The sequence below is a fragment of the Hylobates moloch genome, unplaced genomic scaffold, assembly GCF_009828535.3.
Source record: "Hylobates moloch isolate HMO894 unplaced genomic scaffold, HMol_V3 SCAFFOLD_23, whole genome shotgun sequence".
NCBI lineage: Eukaryota > Metazoa > Chordata > Mammalia > Primates > Hylobatidae > Hylobates > Hylobates moloch.
In genome coordinates, this window is record NW_026652298.1 from 23,362,850 (window position 1) to 23,377,636 (window position 14,787).

Genomic DNA, 14,787 nt, shown 5'->3' on the forward strand with positions numbered 1-14,787 from the left:
TTGGCATGTACACATGTTCTTTCTGTCGTTTTTATTTTGCTTAGCTTTTGAGTCTCTTCCTGTTACACTGAGAAATTCTTTTATTAATATTTTAAAGGCATACTATACAAAGCAGTGTGGTGGTATATTAGGTATCAGTAGAATACTCATGATAGTTATTTTGTAAACGTGTTTTGCTTCCTGTTTTTTCTAACCTTTTTATTGTTTCACTTCTACTATAATTTCACATCCTTTTCTTCTTAGTCAAATAAGTTGAAAAAAAATATTTTTATAGAACATGTTGCTATGGTGATAGTTTATGAAAATATAGTTTATCCCTGTTTAAGATCTTTATTAAGATCTTGCCATATGATCATCTGACTGGGGTGCTATGAAAGTAAGATATAAACCACTTCTTCTGTAGATTCATTGTTTTCTAGCATTTTTCTGTCTAGGTATTCTGACAATAATTATGTGTAGAGAGTGAATAAAGATTTAAAATTGCGCATGACATAGGAGATTTTCAGTAAATAATAACTAATGAATGAAATAAGTTTAGCTTGGTTGATGATTGAAGGGAAGTTGTGGGAACTGCAGTTAACAAGGCCCAAGAAAAAAATCACTAATATGATTAAAATTGGTCAGAGACCAAAGAACCAAATAACATCATAGCCTTTTGTAAGTAGCAATTATCATTTGCCAAAGGCCTACAAAATGTCAAACATTGTTTTAGTTCATTTGATTTATTCACTCTTCACAAAAATCCTTCAAGGTAGACATTATTCTTATTTTACATATGAGGAAATTAACACTCAAAGAAGTTAAGTAAATTGCCCAGATCATCGCTAGTGAATAGTCTAGTCCAGACTTTGGACCTTAGGCACTTGTAATACATAACTTTTAATACATATAGAATTGATTTTAGATTTTAGAAAAGTCACTCAGGCATAATGGCACATATCTGTAGTCCTAGCTGCTCGGGGTGCTGAGGTGGCAAGCTAGCTTGACCCCAGAGGTTTGAGGCTGTAGTGAGCTGTGATCATGCCAGTGCACTCCAGTGTAGGTAACAAAGTGAGACCCTGAGACCCTGTCTCAAAAAAAAAAAAAAAAATTTCCAAAAAACTATTATCCCAAATTTTTTAAATGATTAAACATTTGAGAATCTGTCAGAGCCAGATAGATTACATTCTAGGTGTGTTACATAGCTTTTGTTTAGTTTAACAGTTTTCTTAAAAGAAAATTCATCCACATGCATTTTTAAGGTGCAATAACATATAGCCAGTTTACAGTTCTTTTCTTGCTAGTGTATACTAGCAAGTATATGTTCCAATTACCCATAAATAATTTAAATAATCTCTGGAGCCTCTTGCAACTATCGTTAAAGGAATAACGTATTGATTTAACCTTTGGTATTATCAGGAAAGATAGTCATTGTCATTTACTATCATTTTATTTTTTGTATTTTTGGTCATTTTATGAATAGTCCTGAGAAGTAGCAATAAAGGGATAGTGGAAAAACAACTTTATTAGAAATTATAATAAAAATAAAAATATAGCAAACCCAAATTTTTATTCCATATATTCTTGAAATACGGAGGCCTCAAGCAATCCTCCTGCCTTGGCCTCCCAAAGTGTTGAGATTTGATGTGAGCCAACATGCCAGGCCCAATACTCTTTTTTTATGGCTAAATTCCATTGTGTATATAGACCACATCTTCTTTATCCATTCATCCATTGATGGTTGATTCCATATTTTAGCTATTGTGAATAGTGCTGTAATAAACACGTGAGTGCAGATATCTCTTCAATGTATTGATTTCCCTTTTGGATATATACCTAGTAGTAGAATTGCTAGATCATATAGTAGTTGTATTTTAAGTTTTCTGAGGAACCTCCATACTGTATTCCATAGTGACTGTACTAATTTACATTCCCACCAACAGTGTAGCAGGGTTCCCCCTTCTCCACATCCTTGCCACCATCCATTATTCCCTATCTTTTTAATTAAAGCCATTTTAGGCCGCCCATGGTGGCTGAGGTGGGAGGATCACTTGAGCTGCTCCGGAGTTCAAAACTAGCCTGGGCAACGTAGTGAGACCTCGTCTCTATTATAATAAAAAAAAAATTTTTTTAAGCCATTTTGACTGAGGTAAGATGACATGTCATTTTGGTTTTGATTTGCATTTCTATGATGATTACTGATGTTGAACATTTTTTTAATTTACCTGTTGGCCATTAGTATGCCTTATTTTGAGAAATGTCTATTCTTTTGCCCATTTTTAAATCAGATTATTTTTCTTTTATTGAGTTGTTTGAGCTCCTTATATATTCTGGTTACTAATTCCTTGTCAGATGAATAGTTTGCAGACATTTTCTCCTGTTCTGTGGGTTGTCCCTTCACTTTGTTTATTGTTCACTCTGCTGTGAAGAAGCTTTTTAGCTTGATATAATCTAATTTGTCTACGTTTGCTTTGTTTGTCAGTGCTTTTGCAGTCTTACACAGAAAAGTCTTTGGCCAGGCCAAGAGTTGCGCCTCATGCCTATAATCCAAGCACTTTGGGAGGCTGAGGCAGAGGATTACTTGACCCCAGGAGTTTGAGACCAGCCTGGGCAACATAGGGAGACCCTACTTTTGCAAAAAGAATTTTAAAAGTTTAAAAATTAAAATAAAATTAAAGAAAAAAGTTTAAACATTAAAAGTTTAAAAAGTTTAAAAATAAAGTTAAATGAATAAATAAAATTAGCTGAATGTGGTAGGACACACCTGTGGTCCCAGCTACTCAGGAGCCTGAGGTGGGAGGATCACTTGAGCTCAGGAGGTCAAGGGTATAGAAAGCTGTGATTGCACCACTGCATTCAAATCCAGGTGACAGAGTGAGACCCTGTCTCCAAAAACAAAAAAACAAAATAAAACAACCTTTGGCCAGACCAATGTCCTGGAGTATTTCCCAAATACATTTTTCTAGTAGTTTCATAATTTCATATCTTAAATTTAAGTTTGTAATCCATTTTGATTTGATTTTTTTATCAAAAATCAAAAAGAGATAAGGAAGAAATATCTGCGAGATAGTCTCATTCTTCTGCATCTGGTTATCTAGTTTTCCCAGCACCATTTATTGAAGAGACTATCCTTTTACCGTAATGTGTTCTTGATTGCTTTGTCAAAAATTACTTGCTTGTAAACGTGTGGATTTATATCTGGGTTCTCTATTCTGTTCCATTTGTCCATGTGTCTATTTTCTTGCCAGTATTGTGGTCATTTGGTTACTATAGCTTTGTAGTATATTTTGAAGTCAGATAGTGTGATGCCCCAAGCTTTGTTCTTTTCCCCTAGGACTGCTTTGACTATTCAGAGTCTTTTGTGGTTCTGTGTACATTTTAGGATTCTTTTTCTATTTCTGTGAAAAATGTCACTGGTATTTTGATAGAGATTGCATTGAATCTGAAAATTATTTTGGGACAGTATTGTCATTTTAACAATATGCTTCTAATACCACAAGCTTAGAATATCTTTCCTTTTATTTGTGTCTTCAGTTTTCTTCATCAGTGTTTCATAGTTTTCTTTTATAGATCTTTCACTTAAGATAATTCCTCGGTATTTTATATTATTTGTAATTATTGTAAATGTTATACTCTAACAGCAAACAATATGAAAAATAAGAAAGCAGTCTAAATAAAAATAGTCTGTACTGACTTTTGTATGTTAATTTTGTGTCCTGACACTTTACTGAATTTGTTTATCAGTTCTTAACAGCTTTTTGGTGGAGTCTTTAGGGGTTTTGTAAATATAAGATTCTGTTGCCTACAAAGATAACTTGACTCCTTCCTTTGCAATTTAGATGCCCTTTATTTCTTTCTCTTGTCTGATTGCTGTGACCCGGGCTTTCAGTATTATGTTAGATAACAGTGGTGAAGGTGGGCATCCTTGTCTTGTTCCAGATCTTAGAGGAAAGGCTTTCAATATTTCACCATTCAGTATAATGTTAGCTGTGGTTTTATCATATGTGTCCTTTATTATTTGGGGGCATGTTCCTGCTATATCCAGTTTGCTGAGGGTTTTTATCATAAAGAGATATTGAATTTGTCAAATCCTTTTTCAGCATCTATTGAAATGGTCATATGTTTTTGGTTCTTGATTCTGTTAATGTGATGTATCATGTTTATTGATTTGAATATGTTGAACTATCCTTGCGTCCCTTGGATGAATCCCACTTGATCATGGTGAAGGATCTTATTAATGTGATTTGCTAGTATTTTGTTGAGAATTTTTGCATCTGTGTTCATCAGTAATACTGGCCTGTAGTTTTCTTTTTTGTTGTGTCCTTATTTGGTTTTGATATCAGGGTAATGCTGGCCTTGTAGAATGAGTTTGGAAGTATTCCCTCTTTAATTTTTCTTTTTGTTTTGTTTTGGAAGAGTTTGAGTAGAAGTGAGAGTTATTCTTGAAATGTTGGGTAGAATTCAGCAGTGAAGCCATCAGGTTCCAGGCTTTTCTTTGATGAAATACTTTTTATTGCAGCTTCCATCTTGTTACTTTCTGGTCTGTTCAGGTTTTTAGTTTATTCATGTTTCAATCTTGGTAGGTTGTAAGTGTCCAGGAATTTACCCATTTCTTCTAGCTATTCCAATTTGTTGGCTTATAGTTGCTCATAATAGTATATAATGATTCTTTGTATTTCTGTGGTCTCATTTGCTATGTCTACTTTTTCATTTCTGTTTTTATTTAAATTTTCTTTCTTTTATTTGTCTAAAGTTTTGTCAATTTCATCTATCTTTTGAAAAAAACAACTTTTGTTGACCTGTATTTTTTTAGTCTCAATTTTATTTACTGCTGTTCTTATCTTTATTATTTATTTTCTTCTACTAATGTTGGGTTTGGATTGTTCCTGCTTTTCTAGTTTTTGAGATGCATTGTTAGGTTATTTATTTGAAATCTTTCTCCTTTTTTGATGTAGACAATTATTATTGTAAACTTCTCTCTTAGTACTGCTACTTCTGCTATATCCCATAGATTTTGGTATTTTGTGTTTCCATTGTCATTTGATTCAGAATGTTTTTTAATTCCCTTCTTAAATAGAGACAGGGTCTCACTTTGTCACCTAGGTTGGAGTGCAGTGGTGTGATCATGACCCACTGCATCCTCAATCTTCTTGGTTCAGGGGATGCTCCTGCCTCAGCCTCCTGAGTAGCTAGGACAATAGGCATACTCCACCAAGCCCAGCCAGCCCAGGTATTGTTGTGCTGCCCAGGCTGTTCTCAAACTCCTGGCTTCAAACAGTCCTTCCACCTTGACCTCTCAAAAGTGCTGGGATGATAGGCATGAGCCACCATGCCCTGCCAGGAATAAGTCATTTGATTTGAACTTGCTCGAAATTAAATCAAACAATTAATTTTTTGTATTGTTTCCCAGATTCCTCTTGTTAATGATTTCAAGTTTTATTCCATTGTGGTTACTAAAGATATGTGATATGATTTCTACTTAATTGACTTTGTTGAGACTTGTTTTGTGGCCTAAGATGTGATCTGTTCTGGAGAATGTTCCGTATGCTGATGAAAAGATTGTCTGTTCTGCAGCAGTTGGGTGAAGTGTTCTATAATGTCAATTAGGCCTATTTGGTCTAGTTTAACTTCCCTGTTTCTTTGTTGATTTTTTCTGTCTGCATGATTTGTCCTTTCCTGAGAGTAGGGTGTTGAAGTCTCCTACTATTATTATATTGCACTCTATTTCTCCCTTTATGTCTATCAATATTTGCTTTATAGACTTGGGTATTCTGGTATTGGATGCTTAGATATTATTAATTGTTATATCCTTTTGCTGAATTGGCCTGTTTATCATAATATAGTGACCTTCTTCCTCACTTTTTGGAGTCTTTGACTTATAGTCGTATTTTATCTGATATGTTAGCTACTCCTGCTCTTTTCTGGTTTCCCCTTGAATGGAATACCTTTTTCCAGCCCTTCACCTAGAGTGTTATGTGTGTCTGTGTAGGTGAAGTGGATTTCTTGTGGGCATTGTATGGTTTGGTCTTGTTTCTTTATCCAGTCAGCTACTCTGTGTCTGCTAATTGGAGACGAGTTCATTTACATTCAGTGTTATTATTGGTAAGTAAGAACTTATTATTGCCATTTAGTTGCTTGTTTTCTGGTTGTTTTGTACTCCTCTCTTTTCCTTTCTGAGTTCTTTTGTGGTTAAGTGATTTTCTCTGATAGTATGTTTTAATTAATTGCTGTTTATTTTTAGTGTATCTATTATAGGTTTTTGCATTGTGGTTACCATGAGGTTTATTAAAAAGTTTTAGAAGGCCGGGCGTGGTGGCTCACGCTTGTAATCCCAGCACTTTGGGAGGCCGAGGCGGGCGGATCACGAGGTCGGGAGATCAAGACCACGGTGAAACCCCGTCTCTACTAAAAATACAAAAAAATTAGCCGGGCGTGGTGGCGGGCGCCTGTAGTCCCAGCTACTCGGAGAGGCTGAGGCAGGAGAATGGCGTGAACCCAGGAGGCGGAGCTTGCAGTGAGCCGAGATTGCGCCACTGCACTCCAGCCTGGGCAACAGAGGGAGACTCCGTCTCAAAAAAAAAAAAAAGTTTTAGAGCTATGACAAGTTATTTTAAAACAATGACAACTTATCTTAGATAACAAAGAAAAAAATAGAAACTAACAAAGAAACTTAAAAACTTCTACACTTTAACTCTATCACTCCTAAAATTTTGACTTTTTATTGTCTCAACTTATATATTTTTATATTGCCTATCTTTTAACAGGTTGCTGTAGCTACGATTGTTTTTAACAAGTTTGTCTTTTAGACTTCATACTAGAATTATGGGAGGACCAAAAACAATTATAGTATTAGAGCATCCTGGGTTTGTCTATGTACTTACCTTTACCAGAGGAATTTATTTATTTAATTTATTTTATTTTTGTTTTCAGAGACAGGGGCTTGCCTTGTCACCCAGGCTGGAGTGCAGTGGCATAATCATAGCTCACTGTAATCTTGAACTCCTGGGCTCAAATGATTCTCCCACCTTAGCCTCCCAAGTATCTGGGACTACAGGCATTTGCCACCATGCTCAGGTAATTAGAAAAACGTTTTTTTTTTTTAGAGATAAGGTCTTATGATGTTGCCCAGGGTAGTCTTAAACTCCTGGCCTCAGGCAGTCCTCCTGACTCAGCTTTCCAAGTAGCTAGTATCACAGGCATGAACCACAGTGCCTGTAATAGACTAGCAGTGAGTTTTATACCTTTAAATGTTTTCTTTTTGCACATTTTTTTTCTCTGAGATTGAAGAACTCCCTTTAGTGTTTCTTGTAAAATGAGTCTGGTGATGGTGAATTTTCTCAGTGCTTGTTTGTCTGGGAAAGACTTTATCTTTCCTTTTTTGTAGTTGAAGGAGGGGTTTGCTGAATATAATCTTGAATGGCAGTTTTTTCTTTCAGCACTTTGAAAATGTCGTCCCACTCTCTCCTGGCTTATTTGGTTCCCATTGAGGAGCCTGTTGCCAAACAAATTGAAGCTCCTTTATATATTATTTGCTTCTTTTAACTTGCTACTGTTAAGATCCTCTCTTTGTCCTTGACATTTGAGAGTTCGATTATTATATGCCTTGGGGTAGTTTTATTTAGGTCAAATCTGTTTGGTGTTCTCTGGCCTGAATATTGATATTTTTCTTAGATTTTGGGAAGCTTTATTTTTTTGAATAAACTTTCTACTCCTGCTCTTGCTCAACTCCTTGAATACCAGTAATTCTTAGATTTAGTCTTTTGAGGTGATTTTCTATATCTTCTAGGCAATCTTCATTCCTTTTTATTATTTTTTTCCTCCTCTATGTGTTCTAAAATAGCCTGTCTTCTAGCTTACTGATTGTTTTTTTTCTGCTTGATCCACTATGTTGTTGAGAGCCTCTAATGAATTTTTTAGTTCAGCAAACGTATTTCTCAGTTCCACCAAGATTTGTTTGATTTTTTTATTGTTTCAAACTCTGTTAATTTTCTCTGATACGTTTCTAAATTGATTTTTTGTATTATTTTGGATGTCACTGAGTTTCCATAAAATCACTATTTTGTATTCATGGTCCAAGAGCTCACATATCACTGTCTCGTTAGGGTTAGTCACTGGTTCCTTGCTTTGTCCATTTGAGGAGATCATGGTTTGCTGTTGTTTCTTTTGGATGTACACCTATGTCTTTGCATTGAAACATTATTTATTTATTTTAGTCTTCTCTGACTAGTTTGGTTTTTATTGGACATGTTTGCTTAGAGATTCTTTGTAACTTACCTGTTGAGTTTCTTTTTTTTTTTCTGCTAGGTCACTCTGCCTCTTTTTTGGCACTAGATGGAGCCTTAATTCCAGGTTTGCCTCTGCCCTAGTAAAGCATCAGAGTGTTGCCTGTTAGGAATTGGGAGGTCCCAAAGGTGATATCTCAGCAGTGTAGAAAGGCTGGCTAGGGGTTTGTGCCCAGGGGACCTGTGGAACGTACCTCCTACCTAGTGGTCCTGCTGAACAAGTACTCTGATTTGGTATCTCCTTTGACTAAGTTAAAGGGCAGAGTTTCCAAGACTGGGAATGGTAGTCCTGCCTTCCCCCTCTGTCTCTGAGTGTCCTCAGGGCTATTTCTCCCTTTTTGTACTCATGATGCTCCCCATGGATTGAGTCAGGGACAGGTCTCCTGTCAGGACCCCAAGATGGTGGGGGAAACTGGTTGTCTACTTCAGTCTCACTTTTTCCAGTTTAGACACTGTGAGTCAGGGAAATTTTCCACATACTTGGTGTCAGGCAGGTTGTGGGGAGGGGTGTCATAGATACTAAATTCTGATTCTTTTTCTGTCTGCTTGGAGTTTTTTTCACTTTTTTGTGTCCCTTGGAACCGTTTGATCTACATATTTGAGTTCTGGGATATTACTAGCAATAATCTCAGCACCATATATTTGTTTTTGGTTTTCTCTAGTGAGGGAATGAAGCCAGCTTACTTCTACTTACCATTTTGGAACCCAAAACTGGTTTCAGAACTCTTAATGGTGTTAATAAAAGCCACTAAAAAGAAGACTGCAAAAATGAGGTGTCTGTGCTTTTCTGCTTTCAAAGATGTTATACTGTGGAAACAATATGAAAGCTGAAGTATGATATAAAAATGATTTCTTTTCCTACTGGATCATCTTTTTAGGTGATTCCGTTTTATTTTTAAATTATTTTATTTTTAGCATATCTCCTAAGAAATAGTTCATGAGTAATGATTAAATAAACCTAGGATGATGAAATACTAAAATACAGAGCATAGGAAAAACAGGATCCCTAAGATTCTATTATGCATCTTAAATTTATAAAGAGGATGAATATATTCATATAGTAATTGTAGGATAGAATCAGTTTTATTGTTAAAAAAAGAATCCTTTTTTCTTTGGAAGACTTCTAAGAAAATAAGATATGAAATATTAATGTTTACAAATAAAGTTGCTCAAAGATGAAACTCAAAAATAAAAGACCTTGGTGGTATATAAGGGCTAATGTAACTACATTCTTCAATTTTGTTTTACAACCAAACCTGAGCTGATTTATATTTCCTTCCCTTGTCTCAGGGTTAGCTGTTGTAATTCATTACAAAATAAGAATAGTTTGCCTAAATAAGGTACTCTGTATCTTAAAGGTCAAAGCACATCATAATATACTGCTAGTTGATTTATCTTTGTCCAATCTAGTAAAATTTTTTGCATTAAAAAATAGAAAATACTATATATGATGTATTTAGTAAACACTTATCCATTGGGATATCTGAATGTCATTTTAGTTAGAAATACCTAAAGTATTAAAATCATTTTTCAGGTTTCCACATCAGAAAGATATGTCTGTCATGTAGATCGCGCTGTAGAAATCAGTTCATAGTAGAACCATACTGTGTAAATTGCAATCTAAGAGAATTATCAAGGACCAAAGTAAAGTCAAGGGGATCAATGACTAATATGCAGTAATATTTACCTTAGCCCTCAGGCAGATATGTGAAAAGATGTGTAAAGTTAAGAAATACCTGTAAACTCCAGATACAAAGGCTTTCTGCAAAGACCTTTGCTTCTTTCTAGGAATTTTTGCTAGTTTTATTGTGGAATGAGAACCCAAACTGTTTTGTGATTAAGTTAAGCAGGTACATGATTCAAGCAGTAGGTTTTGTAGGTTATATTCTTGAAAGAAGGCCTGGGAATTTTTGAAGCCTTGGAAAGCCTTGGGTTTTTTTGTTTGTTTGTTTGTTTGTTTTTCACTTGAGAGTGTTTTTAAACTAGAAAACACTTTAAATATATGCATAATGAGGATTCTGGGGAGGTGAGGAAGGAATCTTTGTTGCATGTCAGAGACAGATAAAACTTTCAGATTGTAGGCTGGGCACCGTGGCTTACACCTATAATCCCAGCGCTTTGCGGGGCCGAGGCAGGCAGATCACCTGAGGTCAGGAGTTCAAGACCAGCCTGGCCAACATGGTGAAACCCCGTCTCTACTAAAAATACAAAAATTAGCCGGATGTGCTGGCAGGCACCTGTAATCCCAGCTACTCAGGAGGCTGAGGCAGGAGAATCACTTGAAACCGGGAGGCAGAGGTTGCAGCGAGCCGAGATTGCGCCACTGCACTCCAGCCTGGGTGACAAGAGTGAGACTTTGTCTCAAAAAAAAAAAACTTTCAGATTATAAAAAGGGCAGATAAGAGGAAGCAGGAGTAGGAGGATGTGCTCATAGAGAATATGAGAACCTGTTTTATCTCTGTACTTTGAAGGTAGGGATGGACAGTTCACTGAACAGGTTTAAAGCTAGGGACTGAGTCAGTCCCAGGTGCCTTCCTTAAATACTTGAGGGTTGAATGACTGTCTTAACCCATCTGAAACCAATCGAGGATTAAAATTTTAGAAGAGACTGGAGTTTAATTGGCTGCTCTCCTCTCTTAGGATCTTGGAGAAGTCAGTGCTGTCAGCAAACATCTGTTTAAACATGTGGAATAGCTGCACTTTGGATAGCAAAAGTTATTTTAGTACTTTAGGAATATGAAGTAAATTACGTATAAGTTTATTTGCTTTTAAATTTTTGAGAAACTTCTACTTCCAGTATGCAGAAGTAAGCTCCTGCACATGACTGAAAACCTAGAAAAAAAAAAAAAACACAAAAATCAATTACTTGTGGGGTCTGGAACAAAAAACAGATAGATTTTGGAGGGTATCAAACTTTGACAAAGCAACCCTTACAGAGTGAGATTCTCATTCTTTGCAGCTTTGCCTTGAGGGCAGGCACAGTAAGGCATAACTAATGTTCCACTAGAAAACCCCCCATTATTCTGTCCAAAAGAACCAGGGGAAGGGGGCTAGTGCTACCAAAGTAGGGAAGGAACCCAAGAAAAGAGAGAGCCAGATAATGGAAATTCTAAATGCCATATAATAGCTTCACCTGACTCTCTGACTTGCATAGTCTACATGCATGCCCAGGGGCAAATTGAGAGCAATCTGAACTGAGATCTGAGTCTCTCTCCTCACCAGACATAGAGAGTTTTCAGTTAGACTTTATTTGCCTGCTAAAACAAAAATATTAACACTCTTCAGAAAGATAAAACAGAATCTAGAGTTCTTACAACATAGCATTTACAATATCCAGGATATAATCTAAAATTACTTGATATATGAGCCAGGGAAATGTGAACTATTTTCAAAGAAAAGACAAGTCAACAGATGGTAACCCCAAGATGATCCAGATGTTGGAACTATCTGACAAAGACTTTAACGCAACTATTAAAACTGTGCTTAACGAACTAAGAAATATGTTTGTATCACTATACAGAAAGGAAATCTCAGCAAAAAAGGAAAATATAAAAAATCAAACGGAAACTGTAGAACTAAGAAATACAATATCTGAAATCAAAATGATGTTACTAGATGGACTTAATAGCAAAATGGAAATGACAGAGGAATTGGTCTGTCAGTTCTAAGATAGAGCAATACAAAATAACCAGTATGAAGAAGAGTAAGGGAAAAAATTAAAAACAATAACAACAACAGAAAAGGAAACTCAGGTAACTGTGGAACAATAGCAAAGGAGTAATAACAGGAGTAACAGGTAATTGAACCTCCAAAGGGAGATGAGAGAGAGATTATAGGAAGAGGAAGAAACAATAGTAATAGCCACAACTTTCTCAAAATAGGAAAACATACATAGAGGAACAACAATTTGAGTGATCATGGCCTTAGCAGAAATAATGGAGGCTAGAAAACAATGGAGCAACATCTTTAAAGTACTGAAAGAAAAAAGCTGCCAATTCAGTTCTATATCTGATGAAGATATCTTTTGAGAATGAGGATAAAAAAAAACTGGCATCTTAGGTGTAGTTGTATATTTGGCATACTGATTAAGAATGCGGGCTCCGGAGACAGAATCTAGATTTGAGTTTCAGCCTCAGTACCTCTTGTGATCATGGGTGAATTATATAAATTCTCTAACCTCAATTTCCTTATGTGTTAAAGACACTTTAATGAAGTATCTAAACTACTGAGTAGCAATGAGAGGATGCTTCTTAAGCACTTAGTATCTGCTTGGCATATGGTAAATTGTTGGAAAACATCAATTACCATTTATATATGCATATTTTTAGCTTTCATAGTAAATATAACCAACCTTTATAGAATTTCGTATTTTACATTTTTATCTGTTTCATTTTTGTTCAACTTCAGAGAGTTTGGCTGTATCTTGAAAATGGAAGAGCGAGACTCCGTCTCTTAAAAAAAAGAAAAAAGAAAAGGGAAGAAACCATTGACAGTATTGTAAAAGAGAAATCACTTTTACTACTGCTTTGACTTCAGCAAAAACAAGATTTAGGAAGCTCATTTTCAGAAAAGGAAATGAGAGGGGAAATTTTTCTCTCTTAGAAAACAAAAAACCTGAGCACCTAGTTAATAAGATTTTTACTATGTAAATTAAACTTTATCCAATCATTTCATTTGGTACCCTTTTGTTTGTTTTATTTGTCTCCTTATTTCTTTTCTTTTTCAGTATTTTTCATGGTATTTTAAAAGGATGATTTAAACAGTTGGAGATAAACTTCTGATTTAATTTTTTTTTTGTTTTTTTTTTTTGTTTTTTTGGAGACAGAGTCTTGCTCTGTCGCCCAGGCTGGAGTGCAGAGGCGCGATCTTGGCTCACTGCAACCTCCGCCTACCAGGTTCAAGTGATTCTCGTGCCTTAGCCTCCTGAGTAGCTGGGATTACAGATGTGCACCACCACACCCAGCTAATTTTTGTATTTTTAGTAGAGACGTGTTTTGACATGTTGGCCAGGCTGGTCTCGAACTCCTGGCCTCAAGTGATCCACCTGCCTCAGCCTACCAAAGTGTTGGGGATATGGGCATGAGCCACTGCACCTGGCCTAATGTGAATATTTTAAAACCTGAAACCATTTATTTTCCTTTGAAGTAAAAGGTAGAGGTATCTTAAGTAGATAAAAAGAGTCAGCTAGGTATGTGGAGTTTATCTCTCAGTCTGATTTGAGTTTTAATGTTCATAAGCATAAACCATAAGATACCCCTTTGGACTTTGTTTCTGTATTTGATATGAATGGTAGTGAAAGATATTGTGTATTAAATTTGACTTCTTAAATATAATTCATTACATAAAAAAGTCTCCGAGGATATGCTTTGTTTTGTTCTCCTCTAAAAAGAATTATATAATCAAACTTTTTTTTTTATTCTAGTTGTTGGAAATCTTAAGATGTAGTTTTGGCCAGGTGCAGTGGTTCACACCCCTAATCTCAGCACTTTGGGAGGCCAAGGCAGGAGGATTGCTTGAGCCCAGGAGTTCTAGAGCAGCCTGGGCAACATAGTGAGACCCTGTCTCTGCAAAAAGAAATAAAACAAAATTAGCTGGTTTTGGTGGTGCACGCCTGTGGTCCCAGCTACTTGAGAGGCTGCGGTGGGAGGATTGTGTGACTGTACTCCAGCCTGGGTGACAGAGTGAGACCCTGTCTCAAAAAAAAAAAATATATATATATATATACACACACACACACACACACAAATACGTGTGTGTATATATGTATATATACGTGTGTGTGTGTGTGTGTGTATATATAGTTTTATTCTTAGATCAACTGTTTGGACTTTACTTTTGACATACCTGCTTTTCTTCTCTTAACCTGGTAGTTTTGCTTTCACTTAAATTTTTAATTCTTTTTATAAGGTATCTCAAAATCTTTTTGGAAAGAAATAGATAACCAGGCAGGCTGATAGGTAAGAAGGTAAGAAGACCACTTGTTAAATAATTCCATGTGTTGCTTTTAAAATGTCTGTCTTATTAAGACCAGTGCCTAAAAATTTATGGGCATAGATATTCATCACAGCATTTTTTATAATAGAGAAAAATTAGAAACAACCTAACTGCTGTCACTAGGGAGCTGTTATATGAAATACAGTTCAACCATACAGTGTAACACTGCACAGCCATTAAAAATGATATTAGAATATTGGTACTCTCAGACAAATATTTTGAAGCAAGAAGTTAAAAGTTCAGCCGTCCCCAAGTGGCCAAACTAAATTCAGATGCCCAGACACATCATGATGGCATGGAAAATTTCCCTTCATACAGTCTTAAATAAAGAACACAGACTACAAAACGATATGTAGGATGAAATCTACTATGTCTAAAATATGTAGATGATACACTTATACTCCATATAAGTAAAAAAAATACGGAAGAAAAAATGATTCTATAGTTCCATAATTATTTAAATAAAAATAATTCCATGATTAAGAGGGGAAGAAAAGGTTACAAATCTGTATGAATAGCGTGATGTCATTTT

General features: G+C 35.7%; 1 protein-coding gene across 8 annotated transcripts in view; it reads left to right on the plus strand.

Annotated features, from left to right (window-relative positions):
• Positions 1–14,787, plus strand: part of POLK (DNA polymerase kappa) — an 89,080-nt gene that overhangs the window by 1,941 nt on the left and 72,352 nt on the right. The window lies entirely within an intron of this gene.